This window comes from Periplaneta americana, chromosome 13 (genome assembly GCF_040183065.1).
Source record: "Periplaneta americana isolate PAMFEO1 chromosome 13, P.americana_PAMFEO1_priV1, whole genome shotgun sequence".
In the NCBI taxonomy this organism is placed as follows: domain Eukaryota; kingdom Metazoa; phylum Arthropoda; class Insecta; order Blattodea; family Blattidae; genus Periplaneta; species Periplaneta americana.
Window position 1 is genome coordinate 24,954,135 of NC_091129.1, and position 19,952 is coordinate 24,974,086.

Consider the following 19,952-nt stretch of genomic DNA (forward strand, 5'->3'; position numbering starts at 1 on the left):
GCATATTTTGTTATAGGGAAAATAGCATGCCATTTCACTTCTTGCTACCGTGATGAGTAAGTTTATTTCTCGCAACCAGCAACAAATGAAACACTGAAGCTGCTAACCATTTACGATGGACAATTTTATTTAGGGCGCATATAAGATTCGACAACTCTGACATATCATTCGCCTCATTTTCCACATCTCAGCAATAAATTCGTCACAACAGCCTATATTACAGAAAATATACGAAATAACATTCATTGTTACACAAATTAATCCAGCAGTATTTGATATATCAGTATTATCTGGAAGAAGCGCAAAAAATTACAATTCATAAGAAAAGACCAAAAGATATTACTTATTGATAAAATAAGAGGCCTACAAGATTAAGTAGTCTCTTCATCACCTCAGCAAGATCTCTTAGTGGGAAAAAGTGATTCTGCCCTCTACATTTCAGGGTAGTTCACGAAACATGCAGCAGCTATACCAAAATGCTAAGTCTTTTGTTCAAAGCATGACAAACCTTACATTGTCTTAACTTTCACATACAATCTGCAATGACACGAAATAGCTACTGCATTACTGCCACATGAAAAACCCACTGATCATCCTGACTTTGTTACTAGCGATTTCGCATTGAAACACAAGAACTGAAGACGGATAGGTTCAAGAAAATGTATTTGGCAAAAAAAAAAAAAAAAAAAAAAAACATTCAGAGGGAGTATGTTTCACTATTATGGAAGCAAATAACTATCAAAATGTCTGGTATTCTTCATTGAAAATAAATCTGAACAGTTTTTATTTGAACTTTTATGGACTTAGTTTGCAGCAATTGCTCCACAAGCCACTAGTATAACTTTATTTCTGACTACGAACCGAACGTGTTCTACCAAATTGTTAAGAACAAATGATAGATACTCAATAAGACAGTAAGAGTAAACTAAAATGTAAAGGAACATTATGTCCATTCTATCGTCTTCAGTGTTTAAACAAGTACAGGGACATCTTTTTTTTTTAGTTGCATTTTTATTGTACCTGCATTTCTGAATGTACCTCACTCCCACCCCTTCACTAATGTCCTTGCTCCCGTCAGACACACAAACTTACGGCCGCTGTTGCATTCGAAGTCTTCAAGCAGTGAAGTAAACACTGCAGTGTATAGTGTGTTTCAGAAATATGGTTGCGTTTTCTATAGAAGAAAGAACCTATATTAATAATATCGTACTAAAAATTATATTCAAGAAACGATAAATTCAATTTCAGATAATATGCTTCAAAATGTTTTTAATAATATGTGCAAAGAATTGAAGCCTGCATTGTAATGAACGGCAACCATTTTCAGCAACTTGTTTAAAAATTCAGATTAGCTTATTTTGAATTGAGGTGGCTAGAAGCAAAGGAATGCTAGTGACATTTGTAATAACATGAGTTAAGTGCATCCAGTGTAAGCTAAAGCATCTTAACTTTTAGTGGCAAAGGGATATTTTAATCTCATCACACATTAAAATTTAAATAAAAATTTCGCCGATTTTACGAAAGCTTAAATATTTAAACCCCATTTTCTCAAAAGTAACTTAAGTGCACTTACAGCCTTTTTCTTATGACCCCCTCAATTTAAATGCACTCTCTATATTGTATGTTAAAATCAATAATTAATATGCTAAATAAAGTAGACATTACATAACGAACATAGCCGCCTGAAAAGTTGAGTTTTTGAAAAAAAAATGTTACTACTCTACTGTATTTTGATAAATTTCATAAAAGTGATGATCAAACTGAAAATCGTAATATCGTATTTCCCTAAACATAAATGGATACACTACTTTTCTCTCCTCCTACAGCTAGTAAAATGATTTGTTTACATATTGCACTAGTAACATCAAACTCCTGTAACGGAAGGGGGTAACAGTGTTTCCGAGTATAGACAGGTTAATGTTAAAAATGTTAGTAAAAATAAAGTGATGTCCCTGTATGTGTATGAAGAGGAACTTGTAAGGTACGACAATAGCGAATTTTTGCCACACTGGTTTTCGTTTACGGTAAATTCTAAAGTCACATGTTCGATGTTCTACGCATCCGTCACCAGAAATCGTGATACCAAAGTCTAGCACATACAGTCACGAAGCTCAATACGTAGGGAATATGCATCCAATAACAGTTGAACGTCAGTTGTTAGCCACTAGGATCGCTACTATCGCACAGTCTATTGTTTCTAGTACTCTCAGTTGCTAACCGCTTGGAGCATTGTATCGCGAGAAATGCAAAAAGCATCTCAAGCTTCGTGACTTTACGTGGTGATACGTTGACACAACAATCGCATTCCTTTACCATGAAGCTTCATCGTGAGCTAAATGGCGCAGGAAGGGCTATTGATGACAATATTAATGCGCGAAGTAATTGCAACTAATCCCTATGAAAGCTTGAATCTATGGAAAGATATTCACGAGAAAACAGTGACTGCAATTGGAAAATCTTTCTCACTGCGAGACATTAAAGAGTATATGGATCATCTTATCAAACTATGACTGAATTCTGACTTGCGCTCGTTTCATAAACAAACATACTTGCGTCTTAATTACTACCATTACAGGCTCGTTGCATAATGTACTATTATTACTGAATTTCACGTTTGCCGTACTAAAAAAAATTCAAGCCCGTACACAGAACGAGTTAATTGGCGACGTCCCTTCACTACAACTCATTCGCGTAACGTATTGCTTTGTGTGTGCTTCAGATTTGAGGTATTTGCATCCACAGCCACGGCTAAGCCACGCAATCTGAAAATTGATGTGTTTTGTGCTCTTATCTTTAACGCTTATTCTTCATAGACCGCACCTGCTTCCACGCTGGCAAAATCCCCGACCAAAGGCGAGGAAACTGACAGTTGGCAGACATTTATCATTTTATTCCAAGCAATACAGAGAATTTTACTTTGCTCTCGAGTTTTATTACTCTGAATCTAGAATTGAAACCGAATACCCTATTCCCTTACCTAAATTTTAATTTTTAATTATGTACCCACCATTACTTACTTACAATTTACACATGGCTTTTAAGGAATCCGAAGGTTCATTGCCGCCCTCCCATAAGCCCGTCATCGGTCCCTATCCTGTGCAAGATTAATCCACTCTCTATCATTATATCCCATCTCCCTCAAATCCATTTTAATATTAACCTCCTGTCTGCGTCTCGGCCCCACCAAAAGGTCTTTTTTCAGCCAGCTTTCAACTAACACTCTATATGCATTTCTGGATTCGCGCATACCTGCTACATGCCCTGCCCATCTCAAACCTCTGGATTTAATGTTCTTAATTATGTCAGGTGAAAAATACAATGCGTGAAGTTCTGCGTTGTGTAACTTTCTCCATTATCCTGGAACTTCATCCCTCTCATATTTTCCTAAGAACCTTATTCTCAAACACCCTTAATTTCTGTTATTCTCTCAAAGTGAGAGTCCAAGTTTCACAACCATAAAGAACAACCGGTAATATAACTGTTTTATAAATCCTAATTTCTGATTTTTTTACAGCAGACTAGATGACAAAAGCTTCTGAACCGAATAATAACAGGCATTTCCCATATTTCTTTTGCGTTTAATTTCCTCCCGAGTATCATTCATATTTGTTACTGTTGCTCCAAGATATTTGAATTTTTCCACCTCTTCGAAGGAAAGACCTCCAATTTTTATATTTCCATTTCGTACCATATTCTCGTCACGGGACATAGTCATGTACTTTGTATTTTCGGGGTTCACTTCCAAACTTATCGCTTTACTTGCTTCGAGTAAAATTTCCATGTTTTCCCTAATCGTTTGTGAATTTTCTCCTAGCATATTAACGTCATCTGCATAGACAAGAAGCTGATGTAACCCGTTCAATTCTAAACCCTGTCTGTTATCCTGAACTTTCCTAATGACATATTCTAGAGCGATGTTGAAAAGTAAAGGTGATAGTGCATCTCCTTGCTTTAGCCCGCAGTGAATTGGAAAAGCGTCAGATAGAAACTGGCCTTACGAACTCTGCTGTACGTTTCACTGAGACACATTTTAATTAATTGAACTAATTTCTTTGGAATACCAAATTCAATAAGAATATCATATAATACTTCTCTCCTAAACGAGTCATATATTTTTTTGCTGTGGTCGTGCCAAAGAATCAGTCCCACCCCGTGGCTTATTGTAGGGATTCGTACATGTATACACTAATCTTACAGATTTCACAGGAGATATTACAGAGGTTAAAATATGAATTCTATATTTTATGTTAATTTTATTAATGTATGTACATGACTTCAGAATATTATATATTGCTTCAATTTTCAGCCAAATAATAACCATTTTTGTCCATGTTCAAAAATATAATTAAATAACACTTCTATCTCTTATTTGGAACGCATTTCCAAAACATCATTATTTCACAGTTTTACTTCTTTTATAATTTAAAATTAATAATAACTGACTAAAATTTGTGTTGTCAATTCTAAATATAGACGAAATGCTGTATGTGTTCCACTCATTCAGATTAAAAATGTCTATTCCCATCTTCATTTAAAAGCGGTTAAAAAAAGTGTCTCCTATGTGGGTACTTTATCTCATAAATTGGATGTAGCCCTGAAACTTAATTTTATGCTCGACCATGCCGAAATTATACACCGGTAGCAGCCCTTTAATGGACCACATTAAAGTACACCTATTCATTAAAGTTCACGTGTTCCACCAATCAGAAAACACCATTGTAGCAATATGAAAGCGCAAGTATCGATTATTCTCGAATATGCAATCGAAAGATAACTAGCGAAACATCACGGAGGCTGGAAATCCAATACTGTCGCAGAAGGCTATGTTCTGTTACTGTACTAATTAGCGTTAATTGTAAATAATATTCAAATTAATTCAATTTGTCATCTCGTTTTTCAATGTCTAAATCAATTTCAAGGTTATATCAAGATTAATTTTTATCTTACTCTCTAGATTATATCAAGGTCAATTAAATTTGTTTCTAGGGAAAAATCAATACTTTCACGTCTGCGCACATCTCACAATTTACGAGATATTGCACAAGGTCAGTTCCGCTCCTCAGTCAGATAAGAATAACATGAATACTTATGAATAACTTCAAGTTAGAAATATGGTCGAGCATAAAAAATCTTATGAAACTTGCCTATAATGGTAATTAAGACGCTCGTATAAAAATTATGAAACTCGCTTGCGCTCGTTTCATAAACATACTCGCCTCTTAATTACTACCATTACAGGCTCGTTACATAATGTACTAGTATCATTCCTTATTAGTAATATAATCGTTCTGTGCGTGTCTGTTTTTCATATCTCTCTTTTATTTTATTTGTATTATTTTTGTGAAATTTGGTATAAAGTTAGATTAGTTATAATAGTGGTAATCAATGATAACGGTAGTAATAATAATAACTGTTGTTTCACTATTTTATTATTAGTAGGCATTATTTTCGTTTTGAAGATTCAAACTGTGCATAGTTACAGCACGAATGGCCGTATGAGCTCGTGCGAAGGATCTTGTGTACATGAGTTTGTATAATTTATTGTGCATCAATAAATGCACTTATCTATCTGTCTGTCTGTCTGTCTGTCTGTCTGTCTGTCTGTCTGTCTGTCTATCTATCTATCTATCTATCTATCTATCTATCTATCTATCTATCTATCTATCTATCTATCTATCTATCTATCTATCTATCTATCTATCTATCTATCTATCTATCTATCTATCTATCTATCTATCTATCTATCTATCTATCTATCTATCTATCTATCTATCTATCTATCTATCTATCTATCTATCTATCTATCTATCTATCTATCTATCTATCTATCTATCTATCTATCTATCTATCTATCTATCTATCTATCTATCTATCTATCTATCTATCTATCTATCTATCTATCTATCTATCTATCTATCTATCTATCTATCTATCTATCTATCTATCTATCTATCTATCTATCTATCTATCTATCTATCTATCTATCTATCTATCTATCTATCTATCTATCTATCTATCTATCTATCTATCTATCTATCTATCTATCTATCTATCTATCTATCTATCTATCTATCTATCTATCTATCTATCTATCTATCTATCTATCTATCTATCTATCTATCTATCTATCTATCTATCTATCTATCTATCTATCTATCTATCTATCTATCTATCTATCTATCTATCTATCAATATAATCGTTCAAGTCTATGAACGGAATTTTAAGACATTGCCTTTGTTAGGTCCATAGATTGCTGCTTTCCCCTAATTCTCAGAGAGTGGGTGTCTTGTGGTAAAAAGTAAAAGTATACTACTGTACAGTAAGGTGTTCCTTATCCTAAATCTGTCGTGGTAAAATTGTGGACGACCTTTCGCGAAAAGAGGATGGAGGATTATCAACACGTAGGTCGTGCGAAATCCAGCCACATCTTACTTTACTTCCACTATGATTTAAGGGCCGAGCTTTATCGTATCAGAAAGCTCCTGGTCCTAGAGACGCATATGCGATACATGCTATCTCCTAGGCAACGGCCAGCACCGTGAGCTCGTAACTAACGGTCCATTCCGCAACCCGCATTGACCAGACCTGCGAAACAGAATCCTGGTCGCTCTTTTCATGACGTTAAATGTCATACTACAAGAAATAACTTTTTCCTTTTCTTCTCTTACCCTCTTCATATATTTTCTGTCTTCGCAGTTTTTTTCCGGCATAAAATTTTACTATCTTTTCACGAACATTCGACTCTCTTTTTTATTTTTCGCCTCATAGAACATTTAAGATACGTTTTGTGAGGACACATATTTTTGTATTAAACTTATACAAAAATCACAACGATGCAGTTCCATTATCAAGTTAAAGAATGATTCTTGCAGAACAGAATCCGTTAAATTAGTTACAAAATTAAAACAAAAACATTATTTGTTTCAAATCCATTTCGAAATGAAGCGGGTCTGTGCCTCATTTCGACCGTTACAATCTGTGCTACACGAAAACATTTTTTATAGCTCGACAAACGCATTCTCGCTGTAGTGTGTAACGGAACTAAAGCTGCATCTATACAGTTCAATATTGCAAATCTCGTATGCATGCAATCTCGGAAGAATATTGAAATAATCAAGTTTAAGAGGTACGTTCAATTAAGATGCATGAAGATTTTGTGACAACATGCTGCGCCGTTTTAAATGTCGTCTTCACTGCGAAAATTTATTAATTAATATTAAATATCAATCTTGCATTCATTGCTTTAAATTTGAAAGAAAGGTTTAACCGTGTAGTTGCATCTTAATGTATTCATGATCATCGATTTAGGGGGAAAGAGCTGGCGACAACGACTAAACAAAAGAACGACCATGCGATAAATTGATAGCGATAAATCTAGCTGCAAAAATTATCGCAAAGTGTGACTGTGATTGATTGGAATTCAAAATTTCATGACACTTCATTGGTCGAAAATGGAATGACGTCATATAAACAAAATAGTCGGCATGATTTCTCAACTCGGCCAGCTGGCTCGTTCCGCAAACAGCCATGTTCACAAAATACATTACTAATGTAATAACTCTTTCGTAAATAACTATTATCAATCCAACTTATCATCATTTATTCATTTAACCCATAGTTCCGGAGTCAGAACATAGGTATCCTCCTAGCGAAGGTTTTAATATCTACAATAAATATTTAGTTGCATTTATTTGCCGACAGGGGGCAGAGGGACACGTGGTAGGCTCAGCATCTCAAACTCTGCCTATTACGTAGCTAAGGGATAACTAGGACGCGAGAGAGGAAAAATTTAGTGCAGAGGCTCTAATATAGGCTGGAGGTCTTCAACGTGGCGGAAAATTCCGATACGGGACACACGGCTTAAAGTCCCTCCCGGAGGACTTGCGCTCCGGATTTTTGCGTCCTGAGGAGTCCATCGATCCCAGCCGGGTAACCCACTTATGCAAAAACCAAACTAAAATCGTAACAGCGAAGTTTTCCTATTAGATGTTCTTGGTTTTAATTAAAATCAATTAATTCTATTTTAAATTATCATAATTTACTTGAATTGTTCTCGGTTAAGTTTGATTGATTTGTAGACAGTTACTGAATATAAGCTAAATATGTCCAATAACTCAGAATTAATACAATGGGGAAAAAGAGAAAGACAGAGAGTCAGGCGACATTTCCAAAAAGAAAAAAAATCGATATCACAAATGCTGGAAACCTATAATCATATTACATTTTATTTGAGAAAATCACTAAATATATATATATATATATATATATATATATATATATATATATATATATATATATATACTACTAGGTTCAAAAAGTTCCCGGAATTTTACTACCATTTTTCGTATTAATATATAACAAGGGATATTATACATTTGTTTTGTTGGTAACATTCATGATGTCATTTCCTTAAAGTTTGCTGATAATGGCAATTATTGGTTTTGAGTTGTAGGCAATTGTTTATCATAGTGTTTTGTTTGTTCGTCGCATTTTGTAATTATGTCCACAGAGCAAAGTACAAACATCAAGTTCTGTGTTTTGCTGGGGACATGATCAGTATGGCTGATGAAGATGGTGATTTCTTAAACAAAATGAAACTGGTGCTACTTGTACGACCCAGTCCCTAAACGACAGTCATCTGAGTGGAAATCGAAAACATCTCCTCGGAAGCAAAAATTTCCTAGGGACACTTCCAAAGGCAAAGTTATTTTAAATGTTATGTTTTATTTAACGACGTTCGCAACTGCAGAGGTTATATCAGCATCGCCGGATGTGCCGGAATTTTGTCCCGCAGGAGTTCTTTCACATGCCAGTAAATCTACTGACATGAGCCTGTCGCATTTAAGCACACTTAAAGCAAAGTTATGTTGGAAGTTTTCTTCGACTCTCAGGGTCTCATGCACCATGAGTTCATTCCAGAAGGTCGTACTGTAACGAAAGAATTGTACGTAGAAACCCTCCGTCGCCTCTGGGACGCAGTGAGAAGGAAACGTCCAGAAAAGTGGGTAGAAAACAACTGGTTCCTTATGCATGACAATGCACCTGCTCATCGCGCAATTATTGTAAAGAATTTTCTTGCCAGGCACAACATAACTGCTTTGGATCACCCACCATACTCTCCTGATCTCTCACCACCTGATTACTTTCTGTTTCCCCGTCTGAAAAGTCATCTGAAAGGACGGAGATTCAATGCTGAAGAGGTTATCGCAAACGCGACGAGAGCACTAAGACGGGTTTCACAAAATGGCTTCCAGGAACTCTACACGCGTTGGCAAAAGTGTGTTGTTGCGGAAGGCAACTATTTTGAAGGGAATGCTGTAGAATAGTGTTTAAGGTACGTTGTTTCTATGATGCTAGCAAATTCCGGGAACTTTTTGAACCTAGTATGTATATATATACATATATATATATATATATATATATATATATACAGCACTGTAGTGGCTTCCAAGACTTTAAGTCCATTGAAATCATGTCCGTATGACTTACGTCTTCTAATATTTTTGTCCACTTTTATTTATGTCCACATTTTATGTGCGTCCATATTTTTTGGGTCCATGACTGTTTTAATGTCCACCTTTCTTTAATACTGGATCAGCATTATTTTTAGCTTCCTGTTTCATTGTTCGTCGAAACTATGGAAATGACTACCTTCTTTCCTCTATAGAGTACATTGAGCGACAACCATGGATGAAGCAAAATTGATTCAGTCTAAAAAAGGAAAACTGTTGCTATTGTATAAAAGTTTTTATTATCATCATCATTCATACAGCAGTAATGGGTAAAAGAGATACTGGAGATGTGAAAAAAGAGATGTTCTTGGCGGGCACTTGAATATGCGACGCCCTATTAAAAGATCGTACCTATAAAATTTAAGTCGAGTAGAAGAGATTGTTCGGAATTACAACCACTACAACGAAGAAGGGCACATCAGAACTTACCTCAAAACTATTAGTTATCATCTGAAGCTGTATGGAGATGAACAGGCAGAGAGATTGAGTAGGGAATTGAAGTAAATTTGTAGATGGACATAATGTATTGTACATACATGTAGTGAAAGTAAAAATGTGGATATAAAATTTCTGCACTTGGACTAAAATAAAATGGATATATGCTTCATTGGACATATATTTATGGACATAGTGTAGTGGACTTTTATGTAATGGACATAATAAAATTGGCATTAAAATTGTGGACATTATAAAAAGGATCTAACGTCTGTGTTTCCTGTTGTGCTATAGACCTGTACACTGAATTAATGTACCAATGTTATAATGTACTCTGAACTGATCCACAGAATTTCTATAACTTACACACTGTATTGACACATAGAATTTCTATGCACACTCAATATACATGTGCCATTCAATAATTAGTGGCAACATTTGAATTAACAAGACAGAAAATACTTTTGGAACAGTCACATTGTTGCAGTGCTCAGAAGTAATCTCCTCCAACATGAAGAACCCGCCTCCACACCTCAGAGAGACGACGGATGCCATCCACAGCGTCTTGTACTAATCTTCGAACAGACTGCTCTACTGCTGCTGTAATTGCCTATCTGGTTCTAAAGCGAACTCTTCTAAGTGGTAATTCCATTTTCGGTAAAAGAGTCAAAATCACATGGACTCGTATCTGGAGAGTATGGAGGATGCTCCAGAATTTCCCAGTTCCATCTGCGAAGTAAATTAACCATAAGAGCAGCTATGTGAGAGCGAGCACCATCATGTAGCACAATAGGATGAGAATTCAGGGAATTTGGACGTTTACAGCGCAACGCTGGTTGTAAATGGCATTCCAGAAAGTAACTGTACTATGCACCATTCACACGATTTCCGACAGGAACTGAATGAGTGAAGAGGATTCCGTCAAAATCATCACGCTCACTTGCCGATTACGATTGCCAGCTCCATGTTTTTGATGAACATCTTCCCTCCCGCTGCGAAATGCATGCGTCCACCTAGCCACGGTACGATATGGTGAAGTCTCTCTACCACAAGCTTCCAGTAATGCTGTATGACATTGTCGAGCATTCTTGCCTCTTACAATCTGAATTTCAATGAAGCATCTTTGTTCCTATTTGCTAAACGTTTTAGAGCGCTACAGATAACAAATTAAACTCCCTACAAATATCTTATAAATGAGATTATTGTCTTCAAACTCACAGATAACACACATCAGATGCTCTTCTTTCTCACAGTTATCAGCTTGCATCATATACCGCCGATAGTGCCACATACAAGCATTGTTGCCACTAATTGTTATTGCATGATGTATTATAAAGTTATGAAATTCTGTGTGCACAGACTCGATCCACTAACATTTTATACAGGGTGATTCACGAGGAAAGGTAAAAAATTTAGGATACGATATCTTAGGCCATTTTGAGTGAAAAAGATCATATGAACATAGGTCCGTTTTCGAACGATGGTGGCGGTAGGTGCATTTTTTTTTTTGGTAAAACGTCTGGCCCCAATGTGAATCAGACGTTACCATATGCTGTTGACGTGAGACAAGGTCAAGGTCGCAATGAATGACGTAACATTGAAATCTGCATTGTGAACGATGTAGATAAGAGGAAGAAACCGGGTGGTAGGGCATTACAAATGTCCAATCGCCTGCCCTTGTGTGATGTAATGACACAGAATCCGCAGATAACACAAATAGCCTACACTATCATCAATTCATAGCAGTCCATTCAGCTACCTACAGTACAGTAGTTATACAGGTACAGTTATCAGAAGTGTTAAGTTGTGTTTTTCAAGATTCCTGATAAATTTTCGACTACAGAATACGCCCGATATTGTGTATGTTTATGGTTTGTGTGATGGAAGTACCTTACGTGCCGTCGCTGAATATGAACGACGCTTTCCGAATAGAAGGGTATCATGTCGAAGAGTATTTACTGTCTATAGGGTTGGATGAAAGACTTGGTATAGCAAAGGAATGGGGAAACGAGAGAGGCGCTAATCGACCGTATTGTGGATGCGGCATAAAGAACATTTACGTGCAACTCTCCCGCGCGATGAGCGCGATTCACGCCCGAGCGCAACAGTGCATTGAAGCAGAAGCAGGTACCTTTGAAAATGTGCGAAAACATCGACCCCGACGTCTAGAATATTAGGTATGTATGCATGCATGAGTATAAACTTTAAATTTGTCCGTTATCTGTCTCTATATGCGAGTTAGTAAAATGGAATCTTAGAAGTTTTTGTGAAATCAAAGATCCATATCTCCGTAACCGTTCCAAAACGGACCTGTATTCATATGAAGTTTTTGACTCAGAATGACTTCAGAATTCACAGCCTAAATATTTGACCTTTCGTCATGAATCACCCTGTATAAAATAAATTGATACACTGAAAATACATATACACGTATATTCACACTGAATTGGTCTAATAAAGTTCTATATAATCTGAATTAATAATAATTGGAAAAGTCTTTAAATTACTGTTCATTTTAAAGTACTGGGTAGAGTATTTTCTGTAAGAGACTTGAGAATGTGTAACCCCGAAAATATAAATACTACTTCAATTAATAATAATAATAATAATAATAATTATTATTATTATTATTATTATTTATTTATTTATTTAATCTGGCAGAGCTAAGTGCAGTAGGCCTTCTCTTCCGCCCAGCCAGACTCTAATTCTAATTGAATACAATTGCTTACACAGTTATTACATTAATATCTAGACCATAAAACAACATGAAAGTAAATAATGAAAGTTGGATAAGTAATGTTAGTGTGACAATAATAATAATGAACATTGGTAAGAAATAGTTATAACAATAATGATGATAATAATAATAATAATAATAATAATAATAATAATAATAATAATAATGAGATAATTTAGATATTTATCTGTGATATATATAACCATTAAACATTGAGAAACCTGAAACAAATATTATTGTTAACAAGAATTGTTAGAAAAATATCTCGTTAGCCTATTCTTAAATTGGTTTGATGTCTGACAGTCCCTGACATTACTCGGTAGTGAATTCCAAAGTCGAGGAACAGCCACAGTGAAAGAAGATGAGTATGAGGAAGTTCGGTGGGAGGGAATGGATAATATTGAGGAGTGTTGTGATCGCGTGTCTAGGTTATGATGGGTGGATAAATTTTGAAAACGAGACGCAAGATAGACAGGAGTGGAGAAATGCAGTATGTGAAAGAGAAGGGAAAGACAGTGGATTTTCCTACGATCTTCTAGACGGATCCAGGACAACATTTCGAGGGATGGTGTTACCTGATCAGCCCGGCGAATATTGCAGACGAAACGGACGCACATATTATGAACACGTTGTAGTCTCTGCGCCGAAGTAACGCTTAGGTCAGTAAGCAGAATATCACAGTAATATCACATCACGAGTGTTTGCACTAACAATTTTTTCATGGAAAAGGGTAGAAAATTCTTCAATCGCCTAAACGAGTGGATTAATGAGAATACTTTTTTGCAGGTTTCTGCAACTTGAATGTTCCAATTTAAACTTTTATCCATATAAATACCTAGATTCTTTACTGATTCACTGAACGGAATTTCAGTGCCGTGTATTTTAATCGGGGACAAATTTGGTATGGTAATAGTGCTCAACAAAGGTGAATGGCCCACAATGATAGACTGTGATTTTTCTGGGTTTAGTTTAAGTCGGAATTTCCGTGTCCATGTCCTATAAGTACGGAAGAAAGTGTACGTATCTTAAATTCTGTTACTGCATGTGTATGCAGACTTCTTCAAGAAAGAAATAAGTAACATTCTCTAAATAGACCACAATATAAAGTTCGTAATGTTGAAATAGAGACAGTGGGTGCAGTTGCTTTATGGACAATATAAATGCCTAGAATTGTGAGTGATAATGGAGAGCGGATAACAGAGAATGAAGGAAGAGCAGTAATGAGGACTGCTGAAACAGAAGATGTTGTGGCATTGTTGTCAACGTTGTCGCTCAGTGTCTTCTTCTTGTGTCATGTCGGTATTTACTTAGAAACTCTCCCACTAATTAAAAGAGGACTTTCATGTATCTTTGCTGCTCCCTTGTCATTTCGCGATGAAGTAAGGGATAAATGGTATGAAATTCCAGTCTGTGTAGTACTTATTATTTCACACGGGTATGATGTCACTACACACACTGAAAAGTCTAAAAATCGTCATGAAATAGGGAAGTAATCAGAGAAGGTTCTGTAATTCTTTTACCTCTTCATTTCTTACGATTTAGTTTAATTCATTTTTGTGTCAAACGAGTTTGATTTATAGTCGATAGATGGATTCAAATCTAGTACACCAGTAATAATCAATTTGTTATCTTTGCCCAAGAGCACTCTTCCATGCGCACATGTAATTTAGTGTGCAGTATGCAAGAGCAGATAGTCCCACTCAAACGGTTAACGTCGGCAGCCCTTTCATACTCAAGCTTACACCGCTCGCATCGTCTTTGTTACTCGACGAGCTAGTCAGAGTCCAAGTTTCACAACGAGATCTTAATGCTATGGACTATTTTCTATGGAGTCAACTATAAAAAGCAGTCTACTACAAAATAAGAATTCGTAATATTGAACATTTTAGATAACGCCTTCTGGAATTATGGCACTGGCTTGATCATTAGACAGATATCCACTGCTATTGGAGAATGGAGAAGAGACCTACAAAGTTTTGTGCGGGAAAATAAGGTCATATAGAGCAACATTTTTAATTTCGATTATTTGAAAGATCATTAATTATTATTAATTTTACCAGCATTCAATTTCTGCATTTTGAAGTAATATATTGTCTTCAAAAAACTCATTTTTCGCATCATTGTGTATTGACCTCCATAAGATTTTAAGATTTTAATTGAGCCTAAAAAAACTTAATAAAAAGTCCTGCTCTTTATTAAGGTCTACTCCACTGATGTCAAAGCAAGCGCATTTTTCTGACCTTGACGTAGTGCGCGGGCATCAAGCGCTAAGTATGGAAAGAGGAAAGGTTGGTATATGAATAAGCAACCTGTTGGACTAAGAAAACAGTGGTGCACAAACTTCAAACGGAACGTGAAATTTTATGTCGTTATTTTTATATGGCTTCTTTCTGTTTAATATTATCTACATTGTCTGTAAAACAAAAGTACTAACACTGATTTCTTAATATTGCACTTGTGTTTTAAATCTTAATAACATAATAGATAGTTAAGAAGGAATATTCACTTAAATTCCATAATAGTATAATATTATACTGTACTAAGTGGATGAAACACATTCATAAAGAAAGTGATATTCCAAAGAAAGAGATTGAGTATGACATGATAAGTTTGAATTGATATAGATGGTATCTTTAGCCTTACAAAAGTAATCAAAAAACTAATCAAAACAATATTACAGTACAAAGCAAAGTTACCTAGGTACTGTATCTGTTTTAAGTGTAACTAATATTACATTACAAAACTCTTATTGCATTATGTTTTTAAGATGATATTTGTGAGCAACTTCCTATCATCAGAATATTAAATTATTTTCTCGAAATGTGCTGAAGCTATAGAGCTGACATTTTTACAACACATGGGCGCGTATCTTTTGCTTAATATGTAACAGTAGTTGCTTTGTTAATTTATTTCCTTACAAACAATTTCCATGCGAATATTTAAAAAATGTTCAATACACTATCTTCAGTAATACGTATATACGGTATATTAGATATACGAAAACATTCCGTAAGGCTACTAAATAAATAGGCCTATACCTGAAAATTTCACTTTTCTATACGAAAAGTTGAGAAAATATTTCTTTTGAATAAAAAAATCAAACTTGTGAAAAATGAGCATTAAAATTAAAACTTACATTCTTATAATGCACTTATACTTCTCAGGCAAATCTAAAAGTTAACATGGATACAGTTTTAATAAGTTCTCTTCCCTTTATCTATTGAATCAATGCTGGCCAACCCTGAATGTAGCTAGAGCAAGCGGAATATGCTACCTCTTTCGTCTGTCTCTTTCCTTTCCTCTGTAAAGCGTTCAGGCTATCCTGGGCTCTAAAGCGCGCGCTTGTTCCTGTGGGCATGAATTGACATGTCTGACATAGAGCATCATTTTTAATTTTGATTATTTGAAATATCATTAATTATTATTAATTTTACCAACATTCAGTTTCTGCATTTTGAAATAATAAATTGTCTTCAAAAACCACATTTTTCGCATCATTGTGTATTAACCTCCATAAAATGTTAATTGAGCCTAAAAGAACATAATGCAAAGTCCTGCTCATTTTTTAGGTAGGTTATTTTACGACGCTTTATTAACGTCTTTGATTATTTAGCATCTGAATGAGATGAAGGCGATCGTGCCGGTGAAATGAGTCCGGGGTCCAACACCGAAAGTTACCCAGCATTTGCTCATATGATCATTTTTAAGGTCTACTTTTTCCAACAGTGTACTCATTATAAACTAATGTTACATATTTCCGAAAATGGAGCATTTATAATTTTGTGCCTTTTTTTTTGGCTCACTGTATACATATTTACAGTGTTACTAGAAAGTTTAGGGACACCTTATAATCCTTATAAAATGATGCCCTGTTCTCAAATTATTCGATGAACCTACAACGTTTTGAACTGTTGATTAATAATAGCAAAGACTAATCTTCAGTGCGATTTCGATGTTTATATGAGGACTGTTATTGCTTATAGAGAATATACAGGGACATCATTTTATTTTTACTAACATTTTTAATATTAACCTGGCTATACCTTTAGAGAACCGGAAAACCCGTTCGCTACCCCCTTCCACAACTGGAGTTCGATGATACTGGAGTAAAACACAAACACACCACTTTACTAGGTATGGGAGGGAAGAAAAGTACTTCATCCATTTACGTAAACTAGGAAATATCGCGATTTTGAGTTCGATAATTTTCATTAGGATTTTTATTTAATCAAAATGCAGTACTCTATTAAGAATGAGTGTTTTTACTCACGAACTGAGCTATCCATGCGAACGTGTTCATTATGTAGCGTATATTATACTGTCTACAGCACATTAGCGTACAATATAGAGAATAATGAAGTTCGATTGAAAAATAATCATAAAATGGATATTTAAACATATTTTTGAAGATGGTAGCCATTCATTTCGATAGCCTACAGGCTTCAGTTCCTTTGTGCATATTATCGCACTATAGACTATTGCATCTAATTCCAATTACCAGTTTCGTCCTTCATACTAGTAACTCATGTTGAAATAATTCTGTGCCTACTCAATAAAAGAGTACCTTATGTAATGTAAATTCAATCTTCACTTCTGCCCGACCCGCATAGATAAAATTACTCGGACATGCTATCTACTCTCCGTCCAAGTGGTTATGCCGCAGGATCGTAGAAAGGAGGGAAATCACGTGACAGTTAATTACTTAACGAGGCCCTTTTATTTAAGTTATTTTAAACAGTTATATAATATTATGTAAACGTCAAATTCCTAAGAGAAATTAATGTTTTCAGAAAAGAGCTAAGACAGCCCTGCTTTTACAGAGGGCCGTGCATAAGCAGGTGGGGGAAATCGGGATGTGACGTAGGCAAACGGACAGTACCTGTGCGAAAATATGATTCAATATTAAAATTTCTTTCGTCACTGGAAAACGCGAACATATTTCTGGAACGTACTATACTCAGTAACTCAGTGCTGTTTACTATAAGCGGCCTTGATTCTGTCTGGAAAACAGTTGAAACTTCATTAGTAGAAGGGGTGGGAGTGAAGTACATTCAAAAACTCAGGTACAATAAAAATTGAAGTAAAAATAAAATGATGTCCCTGTATAAGTTTTGCAAAGAAAATAAAAAAGTTACATTTTCTGTATTAAAGTTGAAAATAAATAAGTAACTAATTAGTGCATGATTCTCAACTTTTGTTGGATGATGTAGGATATATTACTCTTTAAATTATTAAAGATCAAATTTTTGAAAAAAAAAATATTTTTGAATATCCTAGTAGTTTCTAAGGTTTGAAGTTTTAAAAATGGGAAAATTTTGTTATTAATAGGTTCATCTGTAACTGATGATTGGAGGCAGTTATAGCTATGAGGTTTGCAGAGCTACGTCCCCCCTACCATTGTAATCCCAAGGAACGCAGCTGCATTTAACATTACAGATGAACCGACTAATAACAAAATTTTCCCATTTCTTTAAACTTCAAACCTTAGAAACTGCTAGGACATTCAGAAAGAAAATGTATTTACAAATATTTTATCTTTACTAATTTAAGGAGTACTACAGCCTACATAACCGAGCTAAACCGAGAATCGTTGCATCAATATACGAGGCGATTCCATGAAGTAACTTTCCCACTCGTCCCACAGCTATCAAACCATATGTTGCGCGAAGCGACTGCGTGTACGTGTTAGAGTAATGTCCTGGCATGGCGCATGCGCTAGCGGAACTTCCCGAGTGCTCTCAGTAGCTTCGTTTCATTCGTTGAAGTTGGACGCTGCTATTCCAGCTCCCGCCGAGTGTGAAGTGCGATCAGTGATAAAGTTTTTGAATGCACAGGACATAGCGCCGATTGAAATTTATCATCAGCTGTGCCAGATCATGAGTAAACAGATGGTGCCTCGCTGCAATAGACAATTTTCAGCAGGACGCCAAAATGTGCAGGACGAGGAGCGCAGTGGGAGGCCAACCATCATTACAGACGACCTTGTGGAGCAACGCACCGTCTGCTTGCTCATGATGTTAGGCCCATAGATCTGGCTGCAGCTGACGATAAATTTCAATCGGTGCTATGCCCTATTATTTAAAAAAACTTTATCACTGATCGCACTTCACACGCGGCGTGAGCTGGAATAGGAACGTCCATGTTCAACCAATGAAACGTAGCTACTGAGAGCACTCGGGAAGTTCCGCTAGCGCATGCGCCATTCCAGGACATTACTTTATCACGTATACACGCAGTTGCTTCGCGCAACAAATGGTTTGCTAGCTGTGGGACGAGTGACAAAGATACTTTATGGACGCGCCACGTATTTATTCATTTATTTTCAACTTTAATTCTCTAAATGTAAGATTTTTTTTTATTTTGTTTAAAAAATGTATAAATTCTCTGTAAGGACTAACAGTCATCATATAAACATTGAAATTGCAATAAAAATGAGCATCTCCTATTGTTCATCAACAGCGCAAAGCATTATTAGTTTCTCTAATAATTTTAAGGCCAAGGCAGCATTTTATAAGAATAAAAGATATCTGTAAACTTTGTACCAACACCGTATACTTCTTCTTCCGCGTGTTTGTTTGTTTATTGGTTTGTATGTTTTGTTTCTTTACTCGTCCATCCACCCACCCATCCATCCATCCATACATTTATTTTTGTGGAGTTAAGGCCAGCAGACATTCTCTTGTACTCCACCAGAAATACGTAGGCCTACATGTACAAACATTTGAAATCAGCAGTGAATAATCAAATTAATAACGTTCAATTACACAAAAACATACATACACTATCAGAACATTAATAATTACATTAACACAACACTGAAAAGGAACAAATATCATTAAAATATTAACTTTATCTACTACTCAATAACGCAAAATTTCAAAATTCATATTATTAATTTACGTAACTAAAAAAAAGAGGAGGAAACTATTAATGGAAGCAAGAAACACAATTATGAATGATTGATAGAAGACTGTAATAAATACATGTATCAAATTGTTAATCATAAAAGCCAAATAATACATTCCTAACTTAATTTCAAATTTTGATAAAGTCCGACAATCCTTGATGTCACTAGACAGAGAATTCCGGAGAAGAGGTAATGATACGTATAGAAGAAAGAGTATAATGCCTTTCTGTGATGATGATAAGTGTAAATTACTGATTCTCATTCTGTACGGTTGTGGGAGAATGAAGATGTGTTGCTAGGTAAGTGGAAATAAAGATTGCAAGATTTTACATAGCTGTATCATTGAATGCATGATTCTTC